A 22421-nucleotide genomic window follows, 5' to 3' on the forward strand; every position below is an offset into this window, starting at 1 on the left:
ATAGTGTTTTCTATTTCCATCCATTTGCATGCAAAATTCAACTCCACTTCTTAACTGCAGAGACAACATGACCAGCTGCCTCAAGCTCACAGCAGCTATGTGGTCCCTTCATGACAGGTGGTATCATTTCAAATTGTGAGCCAAAAGGAATATGTCCCTGCTTAGGTTGTTTCTGGTCGGGTATGGGATCACAGCAATGAGAAAACTAAGCAATAACCAACTGCTTTATGCAGCAGTCATTCTGTCTACTTGATTGGTTCGTGGCTTCCATAGTGTCTACCTCTGTTGAGCATGAACCTACAATACAGAGCTCCTCACAGTTTGTGTCTATCCAGCAGACTTTTTCTTTCTTTTGTGTACCTAGCAATATAGCATCTGGCATAATCAGCAATTGATTTCTTTTTTAAATTGTTCTTATTGAGCTATATATTTTTCTCCCCTCCCTTCCCTTCCGCTTCCCACCCCTTCTACCCTGTCCCATGATCCCCATGCTCCCAACTCACTCAGGAGGTCTTGTCTTTTTCTACTTCCCATGTAGAGTAGATCCATGTATGTCTCTCTTAGGGTCCTCATTGTTGTCTGCATTCTCTGAGTTTGTGAATTGTAGGCTGGCTTTTCATTGCCTTATGTCTAAAAGCCACTTATGAGTGAGTACATATTGGGTCTGGGTTACCTCACTCAATATGATGTTTTCTAAATCCATCAATTTGCCTGCAAATTTCAAGATGTCATTATTTTTTTCTGCGGTGTACTACTTAATTGTGTAAAGTTACCACATTTTTCTTATCCATTTTTTCAGTTGAGGGACATTTAGGTTGTTTTCAGGTTCTGGCTATCACAAATAATGCTGCTATGAACATAGTTGAGCACATGTCCTTGTGGTGTGATTGAGCATCCTTTGGGTATATACCTAAAAGTGATATTACTTGAGGAAGGTTGTTTCCTATTTTTTTTTAAAGAAATTGCCATTGATATTCAAAGTGTCTGGACCAGTTTGTACTCCCACCAGCAATGCAGTGGGATCCTCTCCATCATAAGTTGTAATCAGTGTTTTTGATCTTAGCCTTTCTTACAGGTTTAAGATGGAATCTCAGAGTTGTTTTGATTTGCATTTCCCTGATAGCTAATGATTTTGAACATTTCCTTAAGTGTCTTTCAGACATTTTAGATTCATCTGTTGAGGGTTGTCCTTTAAGTCCATACTCCATTGTTTATTGGATTATTTGTTTTTTTTTTTGAGGACCCATTTCTTGAGTTCTTTGTATATTTTGGAGATCAGACCTCTGTCTGGTGTGGGATTGGTGAAGATCTTTTTCCATTCTGTAGGCAGCCATTTTGTTTTGTTGACCATGTCCTTTGCTTTACAGAAGCTTCTCAGTTTTAGGCGGTCCCATTTATTAATTGTTTCTCTCACTGTCTGGGCTGCTAGGGTTATATTTGGGAAGTGGTCTTCTGTGCCAATGCATTCAAGTGTACATCTCATTTTCTCTTCTATAAAGTTCAGTGTGGCTGGCTTTATGTTGAGGTCTTTGATTCATTTGGACTTGAATTTTGTGTATGGCAATAGATATGGATCTATTTTCATTCTTCTATGTGTTTCTATCCAGTTATGCCAACTCCATTTTTGAATATGCTTTCTTTTTTCCATTTTATATTTTTTTGCTTCTTTGTCAAAAATCAGGTGTTCATAGGTGCATGGCTTGATATCTGGGTCTTTGATTACGTTCCATTGGTCCTCCTGACTGTTTCTAGGCCAATACCAGGCTATTTTCTTACGGTAGCTCTGTAGTAGAGTTCGAAGTCAGGGATTGTGATGCCTCCAGAAGTTCTTTTATTGTACAGGATTGTTTTGGCTACCCTGGGTTTTTTGCTTTTCCATATAAAGTTGAGTGTTGTTCTTTCTACTAACCAGCATACTTATTTGTATGGATCATACATAGAGCTCCTTGTCCCTGAAGACTACTGACCAAACAGACAAGCCCTTTGCCCTGACACCTTTTTCTAAGGTACCTATAGTCTAAGGCTCAGGGTCTTATTCTTTCCTAGTCGGCATTCCAGATTTAGTTTTAATCCATTTTCCAAAGTTCACTGGCAACTTCTGGAGCTCTACTATAATTATAATTAATTCTGGGGGCAGATCCTCAGGTTTTCCTGGCCTCTGGCTACAGCAGATGAGAATTTCTTTGTATGCTGCCAAGAGGCCCGTTGGCTTACATGCTTGGCTATAAATTAGTCACTAATCATCATCAGCTTTGCCTTGTTTTCCTCAGATTCAGAAATAGAAAAGCCATACATTTCGTTGTTCTCCTACTCACTGCTGCTTTAGCAGTGTGCAGGTAGCTGCGGCAGGCACCGTGCTCACGTACCCACCTAGTCCCTCTCCCATTGTCTAGTGCAGGTCACACGGGGGCAAGTTCATGCATTGCCCACTATAGCAAACAGGGGCTCCTTGCTCCATGCTATCACTGATGTGATCCTTTTTGACTGCCAGCCAGAGAGGTAGAACTCCAAAACTCCATTAAAATTCTTTCCCCTAGGACCGATCCTGGTAGCAATCCCGTGTGATGACCTCCTTAGGAAAGAGACTCTCTCTTGTTACTCTGACCATTTTTACTGGAGTATTGTCTCAGTAACGCTGAGGGAGTGAGGAAGGAGAGACCGAGCAAGAAGTGTGGCAGAGCAGTAACTCCCCAGAGGGAGAATTATCCCACGGAAAAGGGGACAGTTGTGGGGTTTGCTACAAAGGTAACGACTGTCTAACAATTATAACTTCTCTAGAAATAGTCTGAGGTCTTGAAGAGAATATTTACATGGATTAGAAATTATAGGTTGGCCACCCTTTAATAGCTAAAGTAGAGCTGGTTCCTTAGTGGAGACAGGTTCCAAACTGCTTTGTGGAACGCTGAAACCTCACGCGGTATAACACGCTACCTACGTAATGTTTTCTCCTAAATATAAATGCTTAGTTTAATTTATGAATTAAGTACAACAGGAGATTAACAATAGCAACCTTATCAAAATAATTCAATGAGATTGTTATAAGAATATAGCATAACAAAATGATTTTGAAACTTGTGAATTATATATCTCTGATATTTCTTTTATTTTAAAATACACCTGTGTGTGTGTATGCGTGTGTGTGTGCCTGTGTGTGCATGCATATGAGTGCAGGTGCATGCATGCCATGCCATGGACATGGAGGTTAGAAGATCAGGGGTCAATCCTTACAGTCCATCCTGTCTGAGACAGGCTCTTGCTTTCTCTACCGCACACGTCTGGCTTGCTTTACCTATAAGCTTCTGAAGATTTCCCTGCCTTTGTTGTCCATCTCACCCACAGAGTGCTGGAATTACAGATGTGAGCTGCCACATCTAGCTTTGACTGGGCTCTAGGGATATGAACTCAGGTCCTTCTTCTTGCACAACAAACGCTTGGACCACTGAGCCATTTCTCTAACCCAGTTTTGGAATTACCTAGTGAGATCATGGTCGAATCTCGGTAGCTGAAACCACAAAACAAAAAGCACAAGGAGAGCATTACTGTCTTGTGATGTGCACCCTCGAGCGGGATCCAGGTGTGGTGTTATTATTTTCAGGGACGGTAAGCCATCCTTTGGATTTCAGTGGAAGTTCACCACTTTGAATTGGAGGCTTTCTGTTTACTTGTTTTTGCTTGTCGGGGAAGCCTCTCAAAGTTAATTATACTTAAGAGAATAATACTCTCCCAGCCTGGGATAATTAGGCAGTCTAATTAACCTTTCAAGAAAAGCAAAACATAGCTTTATAGTGGCTATACCCCCTTCATTAGGTTAGCTCGGCTCATCTTACCTGGCATGTTTGATATTGCTGATTTGCATATTGTTTCCCATGGTATCGGGCCCCGTAACTTGTAATGAAAGCACATTTTAAAATACACTGGAGATTGACTTAATGGAATTGGCTACATCACAAGCAGAGATTCCTTCTATGGGCTACGGCCCCATCTTCGTATTTGCTGCGAGGCACTTAAAGGTACAATTTAAAGTGGGGGGGGGGAAGCTTTTTGAGTAATCATTTTTTAAATAATTAGCTTAGGAATAATTTGGAAACTCTCCCTTGCAGCACTTTAATAATGTAAAGTACGCTCGTTCTAGAATACTTAATGCAACGCGAACTCCTTGGAGATTGTGGGGAGTTAAAGAGATCTTTAAGGACGGCTATTAATTATGACTCAGAGACTTCTTCCTGTTATTAGGAAACACAGCCATAAAGCAAGATAATGCTCCATCCAGATTCCACAATGCCTCTCCTGTTAGGCATATGAGGAACTGCAGCTAGCATAGAACTCAGTGCTGGTAAAAGCAAGCACCTCACACACGGGAAGGGGGTGTGTCTGTACTACAGATGGCTTCTGCGTGTAATTACTTTGTCTCAATGAGCGGGTGTGCAACAGATACCTAGGATCAAATAAACACACCACAGGCCACACATTCTACAATAAAAATCCACTACAATCATGCTCCCCTGTAAGTCTGTCTTCTCCTGTTGTGGTCTCCGGCTTTAGTACAGGTGTGGGACCACAGTGTGCTGCAGTGTGCTCCTGCTTTCTCCTGTCAGGGCTGAAGTCTCCCCCTCCCCCCCAGGCCTTTCCCATTCTGTCCAATCCAATTATTCTTTCTCTGAATTCCCCTGGAGATCAGCATTCAAGACACATTCAAAGTATGCGGGGCTGCTCTTGTCTTCCCAGCATGCTCCCTTTTTTATATCCAGGTTTGTGATAGGGGCCAATTTCTCGAAATCTGCTGGCTTCACAAATCACGCTTTTTTCCTTTTGTTTGCCCACAGCGGGAGTCCATCCTGCCTAGCGTCAAGACGTTTCTGACCTTGGCCTGCCTGCATCCCTGCTCTGCTCTATCTCAGAGGCACAGGTGATTTTCTGGGCTATTTTTATCCTATTTTTATCCGGGGCTTGCTGTCCTAAGTAGAGCTTGCCTTTGTCTGAAAAGCAGCAGCTGAGGAGCAGGAGGCTTACCACGGGGGTGCTGCAAGTATCCACTCCGCTGTGGTTTCACAGTCTGTAATACCCTAAGATTTCTTCTTAGCTGTGAAGGGGGAAAAAATAGCAAGGGGCAGATCGCCCTGCTTGACTCTTTACCAACTCTTTTAGAATAAAAGATAGATCAGTTTCTGTTACGGGCACACTTCTCATATTTGCCTTCGTAAAGGTGTTAGAAATATTTCCTGACGCGAGCTCTCTGCTGACACAAAATCCCAATCAAGCCAAATCAAAACAAGCCAAATTAAAAAATATCCAGGTTTAATGGGAGTTCTGCTCTCTCGGGTGGCTCCCCGAGGTGCTGGAACACGACCACCGAGAGGAAGGAAGAGACCACGTGTTCCTCTTTTGGGAACTTAAATATTCTGTGGGAGTGGTCCTGAGCGCCCCCCCCCCACCCAGGGAGGGCGGTCAGGACCTGGCCTGCTGGGATTTGGGGTCCAGAGTGCTAACTCTCAGGGTCTGGGGGCTAGGAAGATGCAAGGGACTGGGGCCTAAGCTCCCAACTTAAGAAAAGGGTGAACTTTCCATGGGGGATTGCTGGGACTTAGTTATATTTGTACTTCCTTTTCTCTCCTTAGTTGCATGCACAAAAGCCACATTGTAAACTGATGAGGGATTTGTCATTTGAAAAAGTTATAACGAGTTTGCCCACAAGAGCATTGCCTCATCTCATTGCAGACACATCAGCTGCTTTACATGTGTGAAATGAAGTTGATTGGGCCGAGGCCTGCTCGCCTGCCCGCTTTTTATCTTTGGAACACATCCCTCATCCTAGGAAGCATTAATGTCTGCTATCAAGGGCTTACTGTAATGCGTATGACACTGTCAGTGTCTCTGATGGCCCTTTGAGTGTGCTGCGAGCTGGGATCAGAGTCAGTTGTAATAGCCTGCAAGATTGATCCCAAGCAAGTGAAATTGGGTTGAAAATAATTCTAATCTTGGCTTTGAAGGATGGATGTGCTGAGGCTGGATGCAGATGTTCCTGGGGGAGAGAAGGTTTGGGAATCATTCAGAGAGCTGTGACGTCATCCTCCACTGCAAAACCACATCAGTCATGTGTGCCCTAAATCCGAAAGAATGGCTTAGGACAGAGATGAAAAGCCAAGTGAGGTCTGCAGAAATGGCTCAGTGGGCCAAGTGCTACCCTCCAGGTTGAGGACCTGAGTGTGGATACTCAGAACCTAGATACACTCAGGTGTGTAGTTCCAGCATTCTTGGGGCAAGATAGAAAATGGATATTGAAGAATCTCCAGTTAGCCAGTAGCATACAATGGCGAACAAGGGCCTTGTCTCAAACAATGTGGAAGATGAGGACTGACATATGAGATTGCCCACTGATCTCCATACACACACACACACACACACACACACACTTGAAATTAAATAAAATTGTGTATCTATTCATTACCACCAAAAAGTGTGTGTGTGTGTGTGTGTGTGTGTGTGTGTGTGTGTGTGTGTGTATAGGGGGGTAATTTGAATGCTATCACAGAACTATAATTGTTTATTTTAAAGTCAAACAAGTTCTATCTTACTGGTGTTTGGAAAGGAGAAAGCATAAAGGGAGAAAGAAAACTATTTGAGATTGTAGATTAGTGTTTACGTCTCCATCCATTTAGACTGCTTGTGTCAAACTCCTGCTGTCCTCCAGGTGCAGGATATCTCACAGGAAGACAACTGTCACACTTTCCCCTGGAGTCTAGAGCCCATTGAAAGAAAGAGGACTTTCTACTTTACACTACTTGCCTGGCTTTAGAGCCCCCCGGAAGAAGAACAACACAAAGCTAATCATACAGACAAACATCCAAGGTGATTTAGAGTATCTGCTAAAGGCCAAATCAATATCCACTCAAAGAATAAGATGACAAAATGTTATAAAATTAGACAAAATGATAAAAGGAAGAAGACAGAGGGAAAGTGGGGGGGGGGTGGATGCCATTGTCTGTAAGGTTACTCTGCAGAGCATGAAAACCGTCTCTAAGATTTCTTTTGCCCATATCCTGCACGTTTATGGAGCATAATCCATTAAATGAAATAAGCAGGGCAAAGGTTTATATTGCTGAAGAGCCTTTGATTAACTGGTATGTCTTTTAGAAGATGAAAAACTCTTCTAGCAAGTGCCTTTATTCTTTTACCTTCCAAGACGGAAAGTCACAAGAGATTGCAACAAATGCACAGATACAGGGTAGGGTATTCCTGGGGGCGTGTGATCATTTGGGCAGATAGTGAAGATACCTTTAGAAACATGCGTTTATAACTGCTATAACTGTTTATAACTGTTATAACAGAGCAAGAGGGGAACCCAGGAGATTTGAAATGCCTAGCTGTGGAACTAGATGAGGTGTGAATGTGTGGCCATGGTCAACTTGTAAGGAAGCAGTCGCAGCAATTGTAATATTATCAGTTCTCAGTGCAACCTGCTCACATGCAAATGTGTCAACATCAACCTGAAAGCCTTGCACTGAATAGCAAAGCAATCTACAACTTTCCACAGATGTAATGTGGCGTGGATTTTCTCAGGGCGGTGAAGTAATGGCTCACACTTGACAATCTTGCTTTCTTAAGGAGAAGTAGGGGTGATATGGTGCCTGACCATTTGGGGAGTCACATAATCCCTATGTATAAATATCAAAAATGTAATATAGTCTGTTCACACGCTGGACAAACATGTCTTAATTATTAAGAAACCTGTGCCCCAACTCTGTTGTTAATTGAGAGGCTTTAAACAACGAAGTTTCAGTTTTGCTTTATACACAATGAAATTTCAGTTTTGCATATATATATATACATATATATGTATATATAGGCTTAATTTTCAAGGCCAATAGTGTTTCATAAACAATTGATTTATTTTACAAATTATTTCTCAGTCAACATATGCAGCTACTGTAACTACTGAATTAATTTTTAAGAAAAAATATAATATTCTGCTGGGATAAATGCTTGAAACCAAAGAGGGATGAGAAGCTGGACACCCAGCGTCATAATGGTAAGTCATTATGCATTGTAAGACAGATGAGACAGGTTAATTATTTTATCTTCTTTCTTTCCTGAGCACTCCCGCTCGTCAAATCTTCTCATCCTGTATAGCAGACCTCAAGTGGTGTAAGCAACCCAGAGGCACTGAAGATTCATAGGCAGCCCTTTCTCTTAAAATAACCACCATCATTCCTGCTGTTTGTGATTGGGCACCATGCATATGGGCATGCTTGCCATAGAGAGCATGAGGAGGTCAAAGGACAACTTTGCGGAAGTGGGTCTCTCCTTCCCCCTTTATTTGAGTTTCAGGGACTAAACCCAGGCTACCAGGCATTCTGGGCAAGCATCTCTACCCCTGAGCCATTTCACTGGCTCTGTAGGGCAGTCCTTTCTTCAAGGGCATTGAGCAGAAGATGTGGTAGGACGTGTTTATATGGTTTAAGTGGTGTTAATTAGGTGTGAGTAGTTCTAATAAGGTTAAACATTTTTGTCCTGAAATATTGACTGTCCAATCCTATGTGGGTAGGAAGGTCACTCTACTCATTAATAAATGTGTTTTGGAATATATTTGTAAGCAGGAATCCTTATAGAGAATAGAGAATAGGCCCTGGAACCGAGCCACAATTGAGACGAATCAGCATTCCTGGCATGCACTGAATATTCTTCGTGAGTGTGTGTGTGTGTGTGTGTGTGTGTGTGTGTGTCTGTGAGAGAGAGAGAGAGAGAGAGAGAGAGAGAGAGAGAGAAACAGATGGACAGATAGACACTTATTTTTTTACTTTAAGCTAAGCAGGAGATTTCACAGTAACTTCTGGGGCAGGGCAGAAGAAAAGTGCATCCACAATGATTGGGGTTCTGGTCAGCTTAGACAAAGAAGTGCAAACAGGGTCATCCTTACTGGGTCTTAAGAAGCAATGACTACCCACAGTGCTTGTAGCTCCTACTACTTTAACCAGCTGTTACCTGAGATAGCCAGCAAGTTGGTGATTGGCCCGGCTGCCTTGGACTCCATCTTGGCAGAGCTGATGGACACCTGCTGCTGCTTAGCCTTTTTCTGCCACAAACCCAGCCCTCTTTGCTTCCTGCTGAGCCACTTGTTTCACTTCCATTGCTTCTGTGAACTCCTTCCCAAAAGTTAGGAGTGCCAAGATGAGCCCAAAGGCTGCTATTTGCTCAGCTTGGTCATTACTCACTTGCCCGGAGACCAGCTAGCTCTGGATCACCAGTTCTCCATCATCAAAGTGAACCACTACTGACAGGAGGATCTCTGTGATGATGGACAGTGGTGCTGCTCATCATCGCCTCTCAGATGCTGGTGGAGATCCACATTAGCTGGCTGGCCAGGGGCCGGAAGAGGGTATGAAGTGTATGCTGACATCGTGCAACTCATTGCTGTCAGTGCTGACTGGTGTCTTCTGCATTGGGGAGCAGCAATCAAAGACACTTTGTTTCTGTACCCGAGCAAGGGATGAGATAGTGAGTCCCTTCCCCTACCATGATGTCCTGTACTCTCTGAAGTCAATCAGAGTTGGCAGTAGGTTAGGTAAAAGGGAGTTTACCAGACCTCCAGCAACTGCTAGGACAAGACCAAACTTGCCAATGGACTCATACACTTCGGCATCCATGATTCGTTCTGTTGAACCCACTCACACCTGCTTTTACTCAGACTGCACATCAGCGTATTCTTGCTGAACTGTCCTGTACAAGGAATAGTCTAGTCCAAAGAAGCAACGAGATGAAACAGGAAAGTGTGGGCTGAGCCTTGGGATCCTCGTTGTGGTGAAGATTGGTACTTAGCTTGTTGGAACAAGATGGAACAAATTTAGGAAACCATTCCTGAGCCAGAGAGGAGAGCACGCGGAGCACAAGGACTTGCCGGTGTGATGTACCAAGCTACTGCAGGTGTTTTGGTCTTGTTGGGCTCAGGCAAAAGGCTCGAAGCCTAAGGGTGTCAAGCAAGAGTGAGATGATGAGTCTTGAGCTGTCAGACGCCATGATGCTCACGGAGAACATTAGATAGAAAGCTGATAGCTGGGGAGATGACCATTCTGAAAAACACTCGCCTTGTAAACCTGAGGACCTAAGTCCAGACAACCAGTGCCCACATACAAAGCCAAATGTGGTCGCAGGTGCTTGTAACCCCATGACATGAGATGGGAAGAGATTTCCCTGAAAGCTTGCTGGGTGGCTAGTGTGTAACCTGGCAAAGTTACACACATGTATTTACACACATGAGTTCACCCAGACACATATATGCACATGTAGCAACTAGAAAAAAGAGGAAACAGCTCCTTGGGTCTGTTTGGAAAAGCTAACCCCCCCCCCCCACAGGCTTCTTAACTTTTCCATTCGTGAAATGGCTCCAGTATTTTGTGTGTGTGACTCTGAGTCCAGCCATATACAAATAGGTATATAGATCAAATGTGCAATGATGATAAATCACAAGGAAATTTAATTTTAAAACAATTCATAAACTTGTAATTTATTAAAGAAGAAAACAAATTTTCAGAAAAGAAAGATGTGTGTACTTGTTTACTTTTACAAGAAGAATTAAATCTCGACCGAATATGTGATACTACAGGGCACGTGGCATCTCCCACAGTTTTTAGAGTTAATTGATATCTTGGTTTTATAATCATCACTGCTGAGAACTCTGCTCCACGTTATTTTGTAGTACAAAACAGCAGAAATGCATTTAGGGCCATTTCAGAACTCCCTGGAAATTCTGTTCTAGCCCCCCAGTTTGCTGTCTATTGTTGCAATAAACACCACAAACAAAAGCAACCGGAGGACATTCTGGCTTACAGGTCCAAAGTCACAATCCATTATTTAGGGAAGTCAAGAAAGGTCCTTAAGCAAGGCAGGAACTGAAGTAGAGCCCCTGGGGAAATGGTACTTATTGACTCGCTCAGCTTATGATTTTATTCCTCCCAGGATCTTTCAGCCTCGGGGCTGGGGCCATCAACAGTGGACTGGCCCCTCCTGTCAATCATTAATCAAGACGATGTCCAACCGACGTGCCTACAAGCCAATCTGATGGAAGTATCGTTTTCAGCTGAAGTTTTTCTTCCCAGATGACAGTAGCTTGTGCCAAGCAGACAAAAAAACCTAGCCAACACACAAGCTATAATTAATTTCATGAAGTCTACAATTTAAACAGCAATATTAAGATCAGATTTTCAAACACAATATCTTCCAAAGGTATACTAAATTTGATACTTACAAACTGGGGGAAAGAAGATGGCGAGATATTTATTTTTTGTTTTTTCTATATTCTGTTACATTCTATTAAAGGCAGAAAACTTGGTACTCTGCACTTTATAACATGCCATAGTCTTGAATATGAGTCAGGATGTCCAGGCAGGGTTTTTGTAGCACTGCACAGCATGGTGGCATGCACATTTTAGTTGTGCAAGTTGTTTGTTCAAAGCCGAGGCTGAGGGACAATTTTGGGTTGCACCCTGAATGATTGGTTCTGGAAACACCTCAGACTCATCATATGTTTGCTTTATAGTTAATTTTTGGTCACTGAATGTTTTTATTCAATTCAGATACTTGTACTATTGTTCATTTTCCTATGATACCCACCATTCAGTTACAAGAATCCATGTGCAGCTACAATCCATAGTTTAAGAACGTGGGCCCTGGAGAACGCCATACTCCAGTGTTCTGGGATGCCAGTAGATACATTCATGCTAACAAACTTGTACTGTTGTTCATTTTCCTATGATACCCACCATTCAGCTACAAGAATCCATGTGCAGCTACAATCCATAGTTTAAGAACGTGGGCCCTGGAGAACGCCATACTCCAGTGTTCTGGGATGCCAGTAGATACATTCATGCTAACAAACTTGTACTATTGTTCATTTTCCTATGATACCCACCATTCAGCTACAAGAATCCATGTGCAGCTACAATCCATAGTTTAAGAACGTGGGCCATGGAGAACGCCACACTCCAGGTTCTGGGATGCCAGTATGATACATTCATGCTAACAAATATGTGGGCACAAGCAAAGGAGACCTTGAATATAAGGCCCAGTGCTTCTCAGCACATTAATCTGAAAATGCACAGTTCATTCACTCCACCTGCCCCAGGCACGAATGGAATTTTTAAAGACAGCAGAACCTCCGACTAGGTAGCCCTCATATGCCCCATTGAGAATGACAAATTAACCTCTTGGAATCGTTCATTATGAAAATTGAGTAAAGAAATGATAATTAAATCTCCAAGTGATGGCTCGCTGAATCCTGTGGTACGGAGTGATTGATACCAGCTGGCCAAGGGCAGAGTAAGGGCTCCCCGCTCCCCAGAGGAGAAGCCTCCACTGGGCCCCGTCTGCTCACCTGTTCATCAGAGATTGTCCTTCAGGAGACACAGAAAAAAGAATGGAGCCCTGAGCCCGGTTACTGTCATAGCAAGGGTGGCTTCAGTATTCCTCTAGAGCTTCAAAAGATTCTTTTTTTCTTTTACCTCTCATTCAATATATCTCAAGTGACTGACTGACTTCCCATGCTTCTGAAAATCTGAAGTATAACTTAGGCCAGTTGAGAACGGCATAGTTGAGAACGGCATAGCTACAGTGGCTCTGATCCTGAACACAAAAATAAAAGCAAAAAAGTACAGGACGGTAAAATCAATACAAAAGAAGCATCCATTTAATCTCCATTTTCTCTGAGATTACTCCCCACCTGTACCGAGAACTTTTGTAAGGACATGACTAGCCTGGCTAGCTATTATTCTACAAATACGCATGAGACAGTTCACTTGAATAATGCTATGGTCTTTTGTGAGCAGATTATGATGGAGGAAGGAAGGATAAGTTTTACTGAGTGGCGAGTCTCTCTATCAGGTAATCTGTAGGAACCAAAGAGAGAAAGCACATTTCATATTTACCACCTCTCCCCACAGAAGGGTCTCATAAGCCTCTCAAACTTGATATTTCTCTTTCCCAATACACTTAGGGTGGGGTGTATATTACAATAACACTCTTAGTTTCTTAGAGACTTAAAAGAAAATAGTCACATATATGTTGAATATATATATAAGAATTGTCATATATATGTTGAATATATATATGAATAGTCACATATATGTTGAATATATATATATAAGAGTAGTCATATATATGTTGAATATAGCTAGCTGTGTGTCACTTAATGATGAGGAAACAAACAGAAAAAAGTCAGTAGGTGATTTGTTGTACATATCTTTGAGTATACCCACAGAAACCTTATATATATATATAAGGTGCTACAAGCTAGGCATCTGACAAACATATTGTATATTGTGTACAGTATTCATATGGCTTGCACCTATTGCTCCTGGGGCCACAATGAGTATAACAATGTAAGATTATTCAGTGCAAGGGAAAATGATGTGACCAAGAAATGTAGTTGGTTAGATATGGGAGGATGCTGGGATAGGTTTACTTTAAGAAGAACAAAAAGAGGTGAAAAGTTAATTATTTTCTGTTCCATAACTAGAAGTACATGTTAAAATTCAGTATTCCCTTCAAGTCTCCTGAAAGACACCTTTCACTGAACAGATGGCCGGGAAGGGCAGAGTGGAACTTCCCCTCTGAGGACCTGGGTGCCCTTATTTTGCCCTTCATCAGCTGGCATTAATTATTGGGCACCAGGGGAGATGGCAAAGCAGTTGAAGCACAAATGAAAGGACTAGAGAAACTCAGCTCCCCAGAACCAAAGTAAATGATGGGTAGGTATCTTAGTTATTGCTCTGTTGCTGGGGAGATACCGTGACCATGGCAACTCTTATAAATAAAGACATTTAGTTGAGGTGGTTTGCTTACAGTTTCAGAGGTTCATCAGGATGGGGAGCATGGCAGCATGCAGGAAGATGTGGCCCTGGAGCTGAGAGTTCTATGTCTTGACTCAATAGCAAAAAAAAAAAAAAAAAAAAAAAAAGTCAACTGATTGTCACACTGGGTAAAGCTGGGGAAAAGAGACCCCCAAGCCCCAAGCCCAACCCCACAGTGACACACTTCCTCCAACAAGACCACACCTCCTAATAGTGCCACTCTCTTTTGGGGCCATTTTCTTTCAAACCACCACAGCAACATAAAACAGGGTTTATTGGGAGCCTACAGTTCAAGAGGATGAATCCATGACCATCATGGCGGGGAGCCTGGAAGCAGGAAGGCAGGCAAGGTGCTGGAGCAGTATCTGAGAACTTACATCTTGAGACACCAACAAGAATGGAGAGAGCTACCTGGGAATAATGTGGGCATTTTTAAACCCAGAATCCTGATTCCAGTGACAACAAAGCCATACCTAATCCTTCCCAAAGAGTTCCATCAATTGGGGATCAAACACTCAAATATGTGAGCCTGTGAGGGCCATTCTCAACCAAGGCACCACATTCTACTTGCTGGCCCCAATAGCTTGTGGCCATATCATAATGCAAAATTGATTGAGTCCAACTTAAAAAAAAAAGTCTTTCACAGGCAATAACTGTTTAAAAGTGCAAAGTCTCTTCTAAGACTCAAGGCAATCTCTTAATTTTAACCCCATGAAAATCAAAGAGTAAATCACATACTTCCAATATACAGTGTCATATAGAGCATAATATCATTCCAAAAGGGAGGAATGGGGGCATAGTGAGAAAATATTGGACCAAAGCAAGACCAAAACCCAGTAGGGTAAACACTGAATTCTGTAACTCCATGTCTGATGTGAAAAGACTTACATCGCACCACCCTTCCACGTCGGCTGACGGTAACACACGTCTCTCTTCTGGGATGGTTTTGTTCCCCTGATGCAGCTCTTTTCAGCAGATATCCCACAGCTGTGGCACCTCCAACATCCTGGGGGTTCCAACACAATCCTTCGCCTTTACAGCTTCACACGTGGCCTCTTGTGCCCCCATGCATGGCTTTGGTGACTTTCCTTGGCCCGAGAGGAAGATTTCACAACCCCTTTACTCCTGTGTCTTTCATGGTTCTAAAGCCAGAACCAGGTGACTGATGCTGCCAAGTTCCTTGCAGCTTACTTTGGAGGGAACCTGGCCCTCTCCTTGAGTTATGTTTGTGTGATCTTTCCTTTGTAATTGCTTTCTAGGCACCGGGATTTCCTTAGGTCTTTCCTCTCTCAAAATGTAAGATTAGTGTAGTTTCATGGCAGCTCACTTGTGATTGCAAACTCAGGTTGAGACAGGATTCCTGGAGCAAGATGGTTAGGGGAAGACTAGTAGTAATGGCATGTTCTGGGTTTGATGGAGAGGCCTTGCCTCAAAGATTAAGGTGGAAGAACAATTGAGGAAGATTCCCTACACCAATCTCAGGCACGCATGCACACATGCACGCATACACATACGCATGCATACACACACATGCACGCCTGCACATACATCTGTATATACATGTTCATTCACATATATGAAAACATGCATGCACATACACTACACTATACAGATGGAAAAATGATAGTGTAGTATGAGCATTAGAGCTGATTACCAAACTGGCTGACTATGGAATGACCTAGGAGACAGACAAGCCTCCAGTCATGCCTGTGAGGAATTATCTATACTAAATTGAAGTGGGAAACGTCACCTAAAAGGAAGGCACTATCCCTTGGGTTTGAGTCCTCAACTGCATATAAAGGGAGAAGCTAGCTGAGTGCCTGCAGCCAGCACCCAGTTCTTCCTGACTGCAGATACAATGTGACCAGCTGCTTCAAGCTCACACTGCCTTCCCTTCTCTGCTATGTTCCCTGTATTCTCCACCTCTAACCCAAATTAATCCCTCCTTCCCTCCCCCTCTTCCTCTCTCCTTCCTTTTCTCCCTAACTTCTTCTCTCCTTCCTCTCTTCCTTCCCTCCCTTCCTTCTTTGTAAGTTGCTTTTGTTAGGGTATTTTATCATGAATGTAGAAAACTAACTGAGATATAGTAGCCACATAAACCGCTAACATGGTCACTCATTATCAAGTATTGCTTGCTATACTGCTGTATAGCCCACAGTGTAGTTGTTTGCTAATATCAGTGTCCCTACAGACACAGAAACTGTGTATAGAGTCTGATGTGCCATACAACAAACGTGATCATAGCGACAAGGTTATTAGGCAACATGATTTTTTTTTCAGGTTTACTACAGTCTAATGAGACCACTTTTCTGTATGTAGTCTGACATTGATTGACATGTCCTTATGTAGAGTGTCAGTTTGATGGAATAGCTTTAAGAAAGCATGACAGCAAACAAACAGATGTGTCTTCTAGCTCCTAGGGGCTGGAGTCTAAGACCCATGTCCAGCGCAGCTATGCCTCTTCTGTGTCCGTGACTTTGAAAGTGGGTGGTTCCCTTTGCCTTGTTGCTCTCTCTGTTTCTCTGTGTCCTTACAGAGTGGGCAATGCTTGTCTTCCCTAAGTTGTTTTCAGATTCAGAAAAAATCTTTGTAAGCCAATGAGGACTAACAGAATCCTAGGTTTTTAAATTGTATATCCATGCTTAAAACAACTGTCGCAAAGTGGTGTGGGAATAAAAGACGGGCCAGACGAGAAACATGAATTATTATCTCAAGAAATTCTTAATTTGTGAGAAACGAGCTTCAAGAATTACAAGGGCAGACAGATTTAATCAGGAGTCCCTACAAAAGCAATCAAGATCAAATGAACTGTAATTATGGTAATCAGTTCATGAACTTTCATGTCATGTTCCTAATTTCAAATATTATGAAGTCCTGTATAGTGAATCAATCTGTCATTGCAAAGATAATAAAATTTTCATGTGTGATGGAACCTGGTGAGTTTGAGGGGAGATTTGTCATTCTCTTTTGTCAGAAGCTTCATAAGGGTCACCATTTAAAAATTTTTAATTAAAGTGAATGAATCTTATGAATCTATTTTTTAAAAATAATAGATTTAATATAACCAGTTGCAACTCCCCTTTGAATTTCACCATGAAGTCTACTTCCTGCAAGCGGCTTCCAGCCTCAAATTGAATCTGGTACCCTGGATATGAAGACTCAGGCTAGGTTGCACTTTTTTTCTAAAGCATATCTTGGTCTGTGGATTGCTTTTGATTATTGTGATGTGTTGTGTGTATGAAGAACAGCCTACAACTGCAAGACTCAAGAAGTCAGAGAGGGACTGTCATTTACCTGGTCCATCATGTCACCCCTTAGAGTGAAACCCTCACTCCTCTGCCCTGTAGCCTATGAGCGTTGTGCAGGTTGACCTTGGCCACTGCTCTCTGTCTTTGCTTCTAAATCCCCATCTTTTTTTCCATCCCTGGCTGGCTCCACTTGATGTTTTCTCTGCCTGAAGCACTTCCTCCGATTTTGCCTGGCCATCTTCCACAGGAAATGTCATCCAAATGTCACTGCTCCAGCAAGGCTTTCCCAGATTGAACATTTTAGACTGAGCTTCCCCTCCATGGGCACTCCGAACTGCGTTTTCACCTGTTTTCCTTGATGGACATGTCACAGTGTGAATCTACTTTCTTAACACATATCGATGCCCAACAAGTGCATGCATTTGCAACTTATTACCTGTGTTGTCTCCAAGCTATAAAATTTCTAAATATAGGCTTCTGTTTTTTTTTTCTTTTAGCTTATTTACTTCCATGTCATCAAGGACTAAATGAAGTATTAATTCATAGGCATGGTGTCAATACCTGTTACATGAATGTTACACAATCAGGAGATGTTGAAATTTATATTTTAACTAATTCAACAATCATTCAAGCCCATTTTATTTTAAAAGGATTGTTCAGGTCAGTGTTTTTTATTTATTGTCTTGCGGTTTGGGATTGCATAAAGGAAGGTCTTTGTTGTTGTTGAGATGGGGAATTCCCCCTTTACTTTTACTTCACAATCTCTCTCTTATTTCTGCATATTTATCATAGGCCTTTGACCACGGAAGTAAGGAAGGCCTTCTACTAATGACTTTCCCTTTATGTTTGCTTTTAAGAGCAAACAGCACTCTTGAGAAGATAAACTCCATTCAGATGTAGGCAAGAGGCACTGGACCTACGTGTTCCTCAGTCCCTTAGTTCCTGATAAAGCAGGGGGCTCATATGACTTTTGATTTCCTAACTGAAATCTGTCCCTTAAAGTTCTTTCTTTAGAGTCAGAGATATGGCTCAGTTGTTTAGAGCCCATGCTGGTCTTTCAGACAACCTCAGCTTGATTGCTAGCACCCACATTAGTCAACTCATAAGGTTACCACCTAGAACTCCAGCTCCAGGGACTTTGATGCCCTCTTCTGGTCTCCTTGAGCATCTGGGTGCAAGCATGCATCTGCGTGTGTGTATATGCATGCGCACACACACACACACACACACACACACACACACACACACACACACACACACATCCTTAAGAAGAAGAACCTGCCCCAAGTCATTGTTCCTAGAATTTATCGTCACATATCTGTGAGAGGAATCAATGACTGAAATAATTTCCTTTGGGACTAGGCAAGTGTTCCAAATGGATCCACAGTGCATTAGTTTTCACAATGCACAGAGCAGAGCCTTTCACTCATAATGGATGGAGTGGCTTGCTCTTCAGTTGGAGACAGGGTCCTGCCTTGACTCTAGGACGGGTCCTCTCCATAAAGTCTAGAGATTTAAAGACTGCCCTCCCTCAGCAATGTCAGACTTTCCATATGGATTCTCTGAATATGCTCTGGTCTGGTGATGGTGCCTTCAGTGAGCTCATTCCTATGCTGTGTGTACTGTTAACAACTTGTCATTTGACACTGTAGATACTTCTGAGGTTGGCGCTTTTAGGGAGCCTCTCTTGGGAGCCTCTTGCCACGCACAAGTCTCATGTTCCATGGCTGTCTGTCTGTATTTCCATTGTAGCAATTCTGCAACCATTCTGTCTTTTTTTTTAAAAAAAATCCCCAATGAATTAGATTTCTGTTTTATTGGCACCATTTCAAAAATAAAAATGACCCTTCTGAAATCTCTGACTGAAACTTTCTTAAAAGTGAGTTGCACTTTTATTTTCATCTTATAATGCATATAGACAGCCTTAGGAATTGGAGTCGCTGCTCTGTCACTTTAAAGATATAATAGCCTTGTTGAGACATAATTCTCCGCTTTATGGAAAGTGGCCTCACAGAAAGAGAGGTCTGAATTTTTTCCTGGGTCCTAAGAGGCAGTTCCTAATTATCTGAAATGTCCTGGGTAATAAGATAGGCTTTGCTTTTCCTCTTGAGTCTTTGGACCACGCCTGCTCACTGATGTTGAAGGGAAGACTCCCACAGATTCTGACATCCTGGAACGACACAGCGCATCTCTGCATTTTGCTTCTTTCTTCCTTTACTTTTCTCTTATGGCGTTTGGGACACGTTCTCACTGTACATCTCTGGCTGTGCTGGGACTTGCTGTGTAGACCAGGCTGGCCTTGGATACACAGAGATCTGCTTGGCTCTGCCTCTCAAGTACTGGGATTGAAGGCCCAGCAGCATATATTAATAGATGAGAGTTTCAGTTGCTTAACAACCCACCAACGCTTGTCATTGTCTGCCTTGACAACTTCAGCCACTTGTAGCAGGACTGAAATGGCATCTTTGTGGTTTATTGGTGCCTAATAACACTAAGCATTTCTTCTGGCCATATGTACATCATTTTTTGGAGAGATGCCTATGGCTTTTTTTTTTGGCTTATATTTTGTTGGGTACTTGTTTTTCTCTTTTTGACTTATATGAACTTGATCCATCTATCTGGAACTAAACCATTATGAGATGTAGGATGGGTAAACCACAGTATGTGGATTATATTTTCACTTTCTTTATAATATCCTTGGAAACACAATTTCTAAGATTTGATGGAGTCATATATATGTGTATATAAACATGCATTATTTAATAGTGAGAATATAGCCTGAGAAATGCATTGTGAGGTGATTTCATCATTATGAAAAAATCATAAACTGTATGTGTACAACCTGAGCTGGCTCTGAGGTGCTCGATAATGGAATTTCCAGCTGTGGTGTGCACATTCTGCTGACGACCAGATGTGATTATGTGGCACATAGCTGTTAGCTGTTAGCTCTCCATGACTTAGAGGGCTAAATCATAAAAATTCTCTTATCTTTTTCTACATTTTCATAGTTTCAGGTATGATGTAAGATCCATTTTGAGGTAGTTTTCCTATATGACATGAGAAGAGGTTCCAAGTCATTCTAGCTTAAATTTTAACTAATTAATTTCAATTGGTAAACACAATTGCACATACCTGTGCAAAATATGTTATAAAATGTGTATACTTTGTAGGATGTGTTGGTTCACATAGTTATGATTTTTTGTGGTATGCCCTTTCAGTAATTTCAAGGTCGTAAGACATCATTATCAGTGATGCTCACTAAGTTGAACATCATACATTTTTGATATCTAGTTGTTGAAAAGTGTGTTTCCTTCACTAGCTCATCCTAGCACACTTTCCAAAAATAATTTTACTGAACATCCAATTCCCGTAGCGTGTTTGTTAATGATGAATAAAGATGAGTATTTGTTTCTATGTTGCAAATTCTTTAATACTGATGTATATGTCAACCTTGTTTTAGTTCTATGCTGAGCTGATTTCCTTAGCTTGGAAGTAGGTTTCTAAACAGGAATGTGTGAATTCTACATCATTGTTTCTCTTTTTTCAAGACCACGTTACTTATTTTGTTTCTGTGATTTTCCAGAAGGCTTTTAGAAAAACTTGCCAAATTTTGAAAGATGTTTCTGTGTGCTCTGAATTGGAAGATCAATTTGATAATTATTGCTATCTTAATAGTATCAAGGGTTCTATGGGCTGAGTTTACTCATCAGGAAAATGATTTTCCTGTGTGAGACCATGTTCAATTTGTAGCCTCAGCATCAACCACAAACCATAGCAGCTTCCACAAGGATAAAACAAAACAAAAGAAAAAAACATTAGGGTGTCTGATCCTTGATCATGGAGTTTCACTTTATTTGTTTAATTCTTTTAAAATTTCTTTAAAAAATGTTTTTGTGGTTTTTAGAGTATAAATCTTCTTTCATTGAATTTATTTATTTTTTTTCTGAGACAGGGTTTCTCTGTAGCTTTGGAACCTGTCCTGGAACTAGCTCTTGTAGACCAGGCTGGCCTCGAACTCATAGAGATCCGCCCGCCTCTGCCTCCCGAGTGCTGGGATTAAAGGCGTGTGCCACCATCGCCCAGCATTGAATTTATTCTAAAGGACTGTTTTGTTCCTGATCATGTTGTTAGTAGAATGTTTCCCTGAATTTTATTTTAAGGTTATGTGTTGCTTGAATATAGAAATATGACTAATTTTTGTAATTTATTTTTGTAACTATAGTGGGATCTAATTGTATATTTTGTTGTTTGGAAACCACACAAAGACTTTTGAGGAGAGCATGGTATCTCATTTTGTATTATGTATGTAGTGACAAGGATATAATTAGGAACAGAAAAATGGTAACTATTGAGTGAACGAATATTTATTGAGTTACTGGTACACTCAAGTGTGTATGGGGATCACAAAGGAGAATAAATGCATACTTTCTCTATTTAGTGCACCAATACTTTCTTGCAGTAATATTTTGCTAAGGATGAATACTTGAAAACAAATGACAAAGTCTACTCGCCTTTTCTTTATGACACATTCCCCATAATGCCAAGCTTCCTGTTGTGGTTTCTATTGGGTATACCTTTCCTGGGCATCTGTCTTACTTAGGGGTTCTGTCGGTGTGATAAAATACCATGATCGAAAGCAACTTGGGGAGGAAATAAACTTGGGGTTTATTTCAGCTTACAGTTTCACATCCCAGGCCCTCACTGTGACAGTTAATGCAGAACATTAAGAAGGCAGGAACAGAGGCAGAGTCCCTGAAAGAGTACATCTCATTAGATCGCTCCTCATCGTTTCTTACGGCATCCAAGACCACCATATGAGGGGTGGACCCCCCAGGCTGGGCTCCCTCACATCCATCACTGTTTAACAAAGCGTACCACAGGCTTTCCCACAGGCCAGTCTGGCGAGGGTAATTTCTCAAATGCCTTCTTCTGAAACGACTCCAGCGTGTGTCAGATTGTCACAAAACTAGCTAGCGTATTATCTTACAATTTTATAGAGCTAAGGTTTTCTGGGATTCGCTGTGGATTTTCATCAGAACTGCTCTCTTGATGGAGTCTTGGTATAGTTGGTGTTAAAAACAGAAAGACCCACGAAGGAGAATGCTTAACCCAAGATTTTTAGAGTGAAATAGTCCTGCTAAGACTCCTCTGTTTGACTCTACAACTGTCAGAAGGATGAATGCCACCAGTAGCCGTACGTCTGCCAAGGACGCATTTATCTTTTAGGGAGGTTGTCTATTGGTTTTGGGGCTGTGAGGTATTAAACACTGCTTGTGTCTCATAAATATGACTCATATTAGCTCGATACCTGCAGACCTGCCTTCTGTATACCTAG

At 41.8% G+C, this 22421-nt stretch overlaps 1 pseudogene; it reads right to left on the reverse strand.

Annotated features, from left to right (window-relative positions):
- LOC113457340 overlaps positions 1 to 9641 on the reverse strand; it is a 64872-nt pseudogene extending 55231 nt beyond the window's left edge.
- Between the last annotated feature and the right edge of the window lie 12780 nt (positions 9642 to 22421).

This window comes from Microtus ochrogaster, chromosome 22 (assembly GCF_000317375.1).
Source record: "Microtus ochrogaster isolate Prairie Vole_2 chromosome 22, MicOch1.0, whole genome shotgun sequence".
Taxonomy (NCBI): domain Eukaryota; kingdom Metazoa; phylum Chordata; class Mammalia; order Rodentia; family Cricetidae; genus Microtus; species Microtus ochrogaster.